Source organism: Melanostigma gelatinosum (assembly GCF_949748355.1).
Source record: "Melanostigma gelatinosum genome assembly, chromosome: 2".
Taxonomy (NCBI): Eukaryota; Metazoa; Chordata; class Actinopteri; order Perciformes; family Zoarcidae; genus Melanostigma; species Melanostigma gelatinosum.
In genome coordinates, this window is record NC_136635.1 from 5,774,068 (window position 1) to 5,784,345 (window position 10,278).

The 10,278-nt window shown below is 40.9% G+C and overlaps 1 long non-coding RNA gene across 1 annotated transcript; it reads right to left on the minus strand.

Moving 5' to 3' along the window:
* Window positions 1–290: 290 nt before the first annotated feature.
* On the minus strand, window positions 291–7,969 carry LOC306791053. The gene is made up of 2 exons (XR_013772733.1): window positions 7,019–7,969; window positions 291–2,327 (listed from the first exon to the last, which is right to left on the minus strand). It is a non-coding gene; the product is annotated as an uncharacterized lncRNA (long non-coding RNA).
* Between the last annotated feature and the right edge of the window lie 2,309 nt (window positions 7,970–10,278).

Below are 10,278 nucleotides of genomic sequence, written 5' to 3' on the forward strand. Positions count from 1 at the left end.
ATATTGAATATGAGGATCTAAATGTGTCACCTGGTCGTCCCTGCAGCATGGACACTGTCTGCGAGCGGAGACTCTCCTTCCTCTCTGGTTGTCCTGCAGGTGGACGGCAACATCACACTGCAACGACACACACTCATGTTAGAATGAGGCTTCACTAGTACAGTCAAAGAAACATCTGGCAATAGATAAAGTGAATAACAACATTTATTGTCATGTTGTGAAAAAATGTGATGTTGTTGTCTTTCACACTTAGAGCAGGTTTAAGAATGAAACAGAAGCTCTCAGAGGCGTATAGTTATATCAAAGCAATAGATTTATTTATCAACAGAGTTATTCAGCCCAGCTATCAAAAACAAGCTTGGGTGCTAATGGATGAACCTCGCAGAGCTTCACCATGAGACACGCTTCAACACATCAGCGTGAAACTTAATATAGGGGTTCCACCCCTTGCTACACATTGGCCAAAGTCAAAGATGCAGGCGTGGCACGTTTGTACGTTATGGCACCTGGATGGAAGCCGTGGATGTCCATCCACCTTGGCCCCTCCTAGTAGGCGTTGGTTTCCATCAGTGTGAGTGAGGAGTTCCATGCGAGAGGTCCTAAGAAGGAGTGTGTGAAGAAGCCGGGCTCAGCTGGGGCGGTGGCCCTCGCTTGAATCTCACTGTCTATTGTGTCTTCCTTATCTTCTCTAAAGATGGCTGCCTGTTCCTTGTGTCGCAGTTAAATAAGTAACCTTTCACCTGCTTCTCTCTGGCCTTGCTGTGTTGTGAGCACTGTATAAGTGATTAAATAGAGCTGTATATAAACTAATGGTTATTAAAACTACAAATATGCTAGTGATTAATTAAACTGTATATAAGTCAATTGCTACTTAAAGCTGCATATAAGCTAGCTGTTAATTAAACTGTATATAAGCTAGTTGCTACTTAAAGCTGCATATGAACTAGCTGCTGATTAAGCTGTATATAAGCTAATTTTCTCAACAAATCCCTCTCTTGACGTCTGAAGGACGTCACTTTCTTTACCTTTCTGCCCTGTTCACACGCTGGTGTCTGCCTCTGCCTCTCCTGACCCTACCAGGCTGTTCTGCTCTTCCCATACTGGGTAAGCTCCATAAGGAGGGGGTGGTAATGGTTCCTTGGAGAGGGCAGTGGTGATAGGACGGCCAACCAAAGAACGAATACAGGGTATTATACAACATTCACATGAGACCAATATTGCAATGAACACACCCGCTGACACTGCTATTGACAAGATCAGGTGCTTCCATTTTCCAAACATGTTTTCCATCCAATCTCCAAATGGATCGTTCACACCTGATGCTTCCTGCATTTCGTTTGACAGTGCCCTCAGACTATTCAGTGCTTTTGTGACTGAACCGTCCGGCGCAGTATTGTTGGGGATGTTAGTGCAACACAGATCTCCAAACATTGAGCAAAAGCTCCAAAGCCATTTTGTTTTGCATAGAAATCAAAGAAGTGGGGCCAGCTGCTCAGCCAGACCCTCTATTGCATCCCTAGTATGATTAGCCAAACGAAGAACATTGTAATGCACATAATTGATACGATCAACATTTTTATTCACAGTTATCCATGGAATAATACTTGCGATACTCTCAAAACCTACTGCAATTTGATATACCAATTTGTATTGATTAGGCACTCCTCTGGTTCACTCTGATTGTATCTATGTAGGTTGGACCTTTGTCCAGACTGAACTATCCTACTGCAGTTGCTCTTTTAGCTAAGATATGTCTGCGTCTGTGTTGGGTCAGGTTTTGTACTTTAAATATGGATGCCAGAGTTGTGCAATTTGGTGGAGTAGCCATTTTAGTCATATTTGTCATGCATGCGTATCCTGTTGGGTCAGATTCAGGATATAGTGGTGCTGGTTCGGTGAACCTAGCTGGTCTAGCTGCAGCACAAGCTATACAGCCACCCATTTTGTTTTTTATAGCATTATCAATAATTCAATTTAACCAAACATTGTCGTTTCCATGTCCTGTAGCTAATTGGATCACCTGTTGGTGGTTGCTGAAAAGTCAAATTACAAATTACAAAACAAATTATGCATTTTGCGTCAGATTACCTCGGACCTCTGCTAGAGGTCTGGACGGCTCAGATGCTGGGGCACAGTGTGACAGGTGGTGCCAAGGTGCTCCTGCTTTACCTATGACTTGGACCGAGTGTGAAGTAACCTCCTTCACTTCGTACGGCCCTGTCCACCTGGGGTCAGTCCACTTTTCTTATGAACTTTGACCCTGACCCAGTCACCCTCTCGGATGAGATTTTTACCTTTTCCTGGTCAGCTGCACTGGTTCGCTGGACCTGTTTGGAGAGAGCCTCCGTGAGAATGATTAATGCAGTCACATATGCCTTCATTTCAACTTGCTGCACATCTAAGTATATGTACATCTATGTATCTATGTATATCTATGTATATGACTACCGTCTCTTGGAGGACCAGGCATTTGCCTCCTTGTCATTAACTCATGTGGTGAAGGATGCGTCTTATTTCCTTTTGCGCTCCTCACTGCCATTAGAGCTAATGGTAAAATTTCAACCCATGTCAGCTTTGATGCTACACATGTTTTCGCTATTTTTGATTTTAGCGTCTGATTTGCCCTCTCTACCAGTCCTTGTGACTGTGGATGATACACTGATCCATATCTACTTCCTGCAAATGCTTATTACTGAAATGTGAACCATTATCGGAGTATCAGCTCTGTCTGCAGCCACTTCATTACTGTCTGTGCGTCTTCTGTTTTTAGTTGGGATTGTCTCCACCCACTTTGAGAATCTGTCCACCATTACCAAGATGAGTAAAGTCCATGCTGATGTCTTGGAAGCAGGCTGATGGTACAGGATAAGAGCCCATAGGTGTTTTGTACGGTTTCTTCACATTGTGATCCCCACAGGTGGTGCATTCGTCGCAGAAGAGGCACAGTGCTTGCATTCTTTGCAATGTTCCTTTCTTTCCTTCGTGCGTGCCTCTGATATCAGTGAGACACACAATTCTGCTGGTGCTACCACTCTGCCATCATGAGATCTACAAAGTCCACTTTCTCCTGTTGTTGCTCCTCTTCTTTACCATTCGGACCATTCGTATGGTCCAGCCTTCTTCTGTATCTCAATCAGTGTTTCTTCAGTGATTTCTGGTTCTTGTATGGCTGTTTTCAGAACCATCTGTTTTGGTCTGTATCCTCTTCTTCTTTAGCAGCTTCATCTGCCATTTGTGCTGATGCTGGTTGAGGTAGGATACCTGATGCTACTATTGAGTGTTCCATATCTTCGAATTGTCTCACCACAGCATAGGATGCTGTGTTTCCTTCATCTCCTTTGTAGCAACATTCTTCCTGTTTCATAGACAATATGTGCTTTTGTGCATTCTTTTGAATTTTCGATTTTCTTGCAGCTCCGAATGTGAATTTCTTTGCTTAGGAGGATTCTTTGATGCAGCTCCTTCTCTTTTCGATTTTCTTGCAGCTCCAAATGTGAATTTCTTTGCTTAGGAGGATTCTTTGATGCAGCTCCTTCTCCCCCTTTTTTCTGATACAAAACTGCATTAACATCCCTCTTTTTTGTTCAGAAACCTCTAGGTGCAAAGGGAGTTAATAGTCAATTCTTGAAGTGCCGATGCATGTGACAGAGTCTATGTGAGAATGGTGAACACATCTTCTGTTTCTTGTGTTCAAAGTAAAGGGGCTGAGGTGTTTCATGATGGAGGATGCTTTGTCTGTGGGCTGTGGGCTGTGGGTTGTAACTGGATATGACGCAGGTATTGTGGCTAATAGTTGCAGCAGTGTCTCTGTTGTTGCCAGGTATGTGAAAGATATTGCTGTTCAGCGTGATTCTGGCTTCTTGGATGCTGATTGCCTGTCTCTCTCTGATAATTTCTTCTTCTTCCACGTGGTGAGCCTTGTTGTTGTTGTTGACCACGCGTGCGGCAGTCACGTGAATAGTGACCAGGTTTTCCACAGTTGTAGCAGTAGAAAGTTCGTCCGTGCTGTTTCTTTTTCTTTTTAGCAGGCTTTGGGGCCACGTCAAGCTTTGCCAGCTGTATTGACACTTTTAGTGCTTCGAGCTCCATATCTGTTCTTTCCACAGCGGCTCTGTATTCATCATAAGTGTGTTCTTCACTTATTTGTTGCAGATTCTCTTCAGTGAGAGGACAGTTCAGCAGTTCTCCATCCCAAATGTCTTTATCTTTCCATCTCTTTATCATTCTTTCGTACGCTTGTTGTTCCACCGGCCAATGTTTGATTCTTCCATTCATCCTGCTCTGATCCTGGACATCATTCTCCAAGTTGCACAGACAAGAGGTGTATTTCGCAGCCATGACGTCTCTCTCTGCAACAATCAATAGAAAGTCTGAAATCAGTATTCCCAAATGTCCACACGATGGAGCCAAAGCTCCTATCCACTGTTCCTGTTGCAGTTCTTGGAGTGGCCACAGTTTTTTCTTCCCAGGTTGTGAAGTGCCAGCAGAGGGAGCCAAACCTCCTCTTATGCCTTCAATTGACATGTTTGCTCTCTGAATTCACACTGGCCCTCGTTCACAACCTTGCTTTCTCTGGAATGTGTGTGTGTGAAATGATGATCTATTTTATTATTAACACTTAGGGTGAAGAAGACGAAAACAGTAATGTTCTAAACATATTTCGAAGTCTCTGTGTGGATAGATAAGCAGAACACTCTGTTCCTGCGTTAAGATGGCAGTTTTCTGCCCTAATCTGATGGGTTTTTTTAGCAAGCGTGACTTTCAGGGTTACTGTTATCTGTTCCTGTCGTACGAAAGGATGACGGAGTGCTCCTCTCGGCGTTTTAAACCTTCATACAGTGACCTCACAACTCCGCAATATAGCTTTACAAGTATAACGCATATTATTTAACAGTGTATGAATATATATTATTTACAAATCCCCCTGTTTACCCCTGCTAGGTGTGAACGTCTATGTTTTAATTACACATGCAATGGATGTAACTAAATGTTTTATAAGGCCTCTAGTGTGCACCAAGCCCCCACCTTTTTAATTATCTTCCGCTAACTGTCTTTGTAAGTGGACACAAAGCAAGGCCGCATTTGTGTTTTTTATCAGGAGTAGTCAAATCCTCCCTAATATTCCCACCGCCAGTCTTGACTAAATGAATAGAAGATTTGTAGCAGCTGTTAACCTTGTACATTCATAATTTTAGCGACTGTCTGGCTGGATATAGTGGCTGCTGTGTTTCCGCATTAGACTTTGCTAACAGTCCCTGGGGAACCCAATTTTCCAATAAATCAGTAGTTTTTTTAACTACGCCAGTAAAACTGACACTTATATTAACCCTCAGCTGTCTCTCAGCATATTCTAGTGATTTATGTGTGTGTGTGAGTGCAACGACTGTGTCTAATGTGTGTTTTTTCTGCTCTAGACACCAAACTTTGAAACAACGCACGAACATTCAGCCACAAATCAACTCGGCTTCAGCTCTCAGCTCTCTCTCTCTCATATTTACGCTTCAAACATTCACTTTCATTCAAACAAAATTGCAACACACTGCCATTTTTGAAATGCGCAGAGATCACCAATGCGGTAAAGGAATATCTTTAGAAATACAGTCAAACAAATAAACAAAAGTTAAAACGTACAGCTCAGCAAATAGTCACCCGCATTCATACTAGATAATCAAAACACACGCTGCCGTCTCTTTAAGCATAAATCAGTCACAAGCTCTTTTTACACACTCATCACATTCCATCAGCAAGTTTCTTTTTTCTCAAACTAAACAAACAGACACCTCTTGGCCCGCACAAATGACAAACTGCTTCTCAGCAAACTAACACAGTCAAAACGATAAACACCAATTAAAACCACATCTGAAATGCGCACAATTCACAAATACGGTCTAGAATGTAATTAATATCTTTACAAATGCAGTGAAACAATGAACACAAATTAGAACATACACTTCTGTCTCTTTAAGTCAAATCATAAACACAAGCGCGGTCCGTTAAGGAGATGGACAGCTCTTTTTTTTTTTTTAGACACACTATTTTATATTCCAACAGCAATTTCTTTTTCTCAACCTCATCAAACAGACTGTGTACCGCTGACCTCTCGACCACGATACAAATGAAAAACAAATGCTTTTTCAGCAAACAATCAGTCAAATTATAATCAATTCTGTCCCTATCCTACACACATATCAAAGAGCGCTGCTCTTTAATACATCACACGGCCGCTGCTTATTGTCAAAAACAATGTTACAGCCGGGAGCCGATCCCGGACCTACCGCGTCGAAGACCGTTATTTTAACCACTACTCCATCAGGGTAGCACGTCTACAATACAATTTAACTGCTTTTTATCCTAGGTCATCTCTGGACCTGTACACGTTCTGGCCATTTTCATTAATCTCGTCCGTCATTAACAACACACCGATATAATCAACTTCTGTGCTCTCGTCCAGAAACTCCGTCGAGGAAACTCTAAACAGAGTTACATTATTTTTCACTGGATCGCTACTCACGAGTTAATGTCCGAAGACTCGATGCTCTTAATACGGGAATTCCGCAGTCACTTTTTCTCAATACAGTTTATCAATGACATCAATAACATATACATATATCCCCGTCATGTTATGCAATTTCTTCGTAGTCCAAGACGTCTTATAATTACGTTAAAGATTACGCTTTATTTGTGGCAGGAATTTGAGCGCTTCAAGCGAGGCGCGTGACCGCGACAGAAGAGGCGCGCGACCGCGTCTCACACTACTTCACTCTACGCTGCCACAAAAAAAACATCATTTTTCGCCTTTTATCTAACGTCTTCTGCTGGACCCATTCACGCATATGTACAAACACGCATATGTACAAAAAACCCCAAATGCTGGGCTGAACAACCCTGCTGCTGTGTTTTTAATCTTTACAATACTTTTAATGACTATGTCATACTTACAGTTCGGACAGTCGGATTTAATTTAGTTTTATGACTATAATACAATACGCAGAATTCAGTCAAATAGGCTTCTGCTCACCTTGTTAGTTGTGTCGACACTATCAGACTGTTCCCGAACTGCAGGCACGACCTGGTGGCAAATACCAGGGCTCCCAGCCTCCAGGGAGACTCGCAGTTTGTTTTCTGAAACACAGATAGAGAGGTCTGTTAACATTCCAACCCGAAGCTCCGTATCATATCTATCACGTCGGGGTCACCAAATTGTTGTGAAAAAATGTTGGTAGTTGTTGTCTTTCACACTTAGAGCAGGTTTAAGAATGAAACAGAAGCTCTCAGAGGCGTATAGTTAAATCAAAGCAATAGATTTATTTATCAACAGAGTCATTCAGCCCAGCTATCAAAAACAAGCTTGGGTGCTAATGGATGAACCTCGCAGAGCTTCACCATGAGACACGCTTCAACACATCAGCGTGAAACTTAATATAGGGGTTCCACCCCTTGCTACACATTGGCCAAAGTCAAAGATGCAGGCGTGGCACGTTTGTACGTTATGGCACCTGGATGGAAGCCGTGGATGTCCATCCACCTTGGCCCCTCCTAGTAGGCGTTGGTTTCCATCAGTGTGAGTGAGGAGTTCCATGCGAGAGGTCCTAAGAAGGAGTGTGTGAAGAAGCCGGGCTCAGCTGGGGCGGTGGCCCTCGCTTGAATCTCACTGTCTATTGTGTCTTCCTTATCTTCTCTAAAGATGGCTGCCTGTTCCTTGTGTCGCAGTTAAATAAGTAACCTTTCACCTGCTTCTCTCTGGCCTTGCTGTGTTGTGAGCACTGTATAAGTGATTAAATAGAGCTGTATATAAACTAATGGTTATTAAAACTACAAATATGCTAGTGATTAATTAAACTGTATATAAGTCAATTGCTACTTAAAGCTGCATATAAGCTAGCTGTTAATTAAACTGTATATAAGCTAGTTGCTACTTAAAGCTGCATATGAACTAGCTGCTGATTAAGCTGTATATAAGCTAATTTTCTCAACAGTCACAAACATAATGAGCCTATCACTGAAAGAGTTCATGGAGGCCAGATTAAGTTAGCAGGAGGCCCCAGGGCTACAATGAGCTACTCCCCCTATTGACCCCTGATCCTCACACTCTTACACAGTGTGGATTTCTGTGCTTTATTAGAGCTGGTTTCAGATTGGCTGGTAGCCTGATTAAAAACATGATTACAGGAATATTTAGCATGTTCTCATAAAACTGAAAGAGTGAAGGAGTTAAAACCTCCTCGAGACAGAACCTCGAGGTCTGATAACAAAGCAAGACACTCCTTCTTTATACATAGTATTTTCATACTGTAGGAAAATATAATTAATGATAATTAATGATAATATGAATTCGTTTTTTTACTTCAGTGAGGGAGTGTTCATGGCAGATTGAAGTTTAGCTAAACGTTAGCTTAGCTAGCTTAAAACATTAGCTTAGCTAACGTTTAGCTAGGTTAAAAGTTCTCTTTAAAAGTTACCAAACATTTTAAATATATGACAGTGGTGACGAAGTTATTAATAATTATCAAAACTCTCTTTTAAAAGTTCTCTTTTAAGCTAGCTAGCTAAACGTCTCGATGCTAAAACACAGAAAAACCCCTAAAGTGTTTAAATCTCACATTTTCCATGGTGGAAGTCAGTTGTATCTCTTCAGTCAGCGTCTATGACTCTGTAGTTGATGTCGGGATGTAAGAAATCGTCTGTAGAAGCAAAACTTTGCAACAAATCGTAGAGAGAGAGTTGAGAAAACACTTCTTGACGGTCTGAGGCGTTGTTTATGTTTAAACAAATGATCATTGTGAGCTGAGATGTAACCTAGCAACGATGGAATCCTTCACGTCCATTTTGTTTTCACAGTCACGTCTACGTATAATTAATTGTTGTATATTTACATATTATGTATGCATATTTATGTTTTTATTACAGTATTTTATTATTGCTTTCGTCTTAGTTATATCAGGAACTTCATGCAAAGAGCCAAACTGATGACTTTTACATCTACAAAAAAAATGTAACTCTGAAGCAGTTTATGAAGTTTTGATAATTATGAATAACTTCATCACCAGTGTCATACATTTTAAATATTTGGGACACAATATGGTTAAAAATAAAAGGCATATTTGCAGGTTTCTCTGTAAATGACTTCACCAACAGATTATTTTCATCAGAACAATAATTCAAATCACCAACTTTTAATAAAAGCCTTAAGATTTGTAAAGACAAGTACCAACGTTATTTTACCAAACCTCCTTAAATAATATGTAGACAAGACAAATAAAAATTATCAAGTCAGATTTAATGTAAGTCTAAAAAGAGTTTTAGGTGGATTTCTTTTCTTTACTAAAGACAAACAGAATTTAGTTTATTAGAATAATAATAACAGCAGGTGTAGCCTATTAAATATTAAATACGGTCTCACCAAAAAGCTACATTTAAATTAGAAAGTTTCTTCACCAAATTAAAACGATGTTGTGATAAGTCAAAAGTCAGTGTTCATTATGTGAGTTCATATCAGAGTCTGGGTGAAAATCAGCAGAACGTTACATGGACGTTACAACAAGCTCCTTAAAATCTGCCTCATCTTTTATCTCTTTTCTTATAAGTTGTTAAACCAACTTCAGCCTGTATTTAATTATTATATTCATTTGACATCAGAGACTTTCATTTCTTTTCTTCATATTGTGGCAAACAGACCAAAGCGTTGCCTTGAATTTCATATTCTGTAGTTCTTCGTGAAAGCTTTCATTATTACATCTTCAGTTTCGCATCCAGTGCCACCAAGAAGATCTCCGAGTCGGTGGTGGAGACCGCTCAGACCATCAAGAAGACGGTGGAAGAAGGGAAGATCGACGGCATCATAGACAAGGCATGCTGGTGTTGTTTGACAAGTTTGGCAGCATGTTGGGTGCAACTCTGTGGTCTGTTGTTTTCAAGAGCAGCTGTTTGCTCATCATGCCGTAATGTTAGCATGGCAACATTCTATAAGAAATGTCTCCAACAGGTCTTTTCCTCCTATTCAGTGTGTGTGTGTGTGTGTGTGTGTGTGTGTGTGTGTGTGTGTGTGTGTGTGTGTGTGTGTGTGTGTGTGTTTTCAGACTTTCCTGGGAGACTTTCAGAAGGAGCAAGAGAAGTTCGTCCAAGAGAAGAAGTCCAAAAAATCTGGTAAATTCAGAATCAGGAGATGGGAATCTTCTTTACAATAAACGATCAACTAGTTACACAGTAACATCTCTTATAAATGTTTGTTTTATTCCGTGAACGCTTCACAGGACAAACTAGCTTCTGATCAAGTCGCTT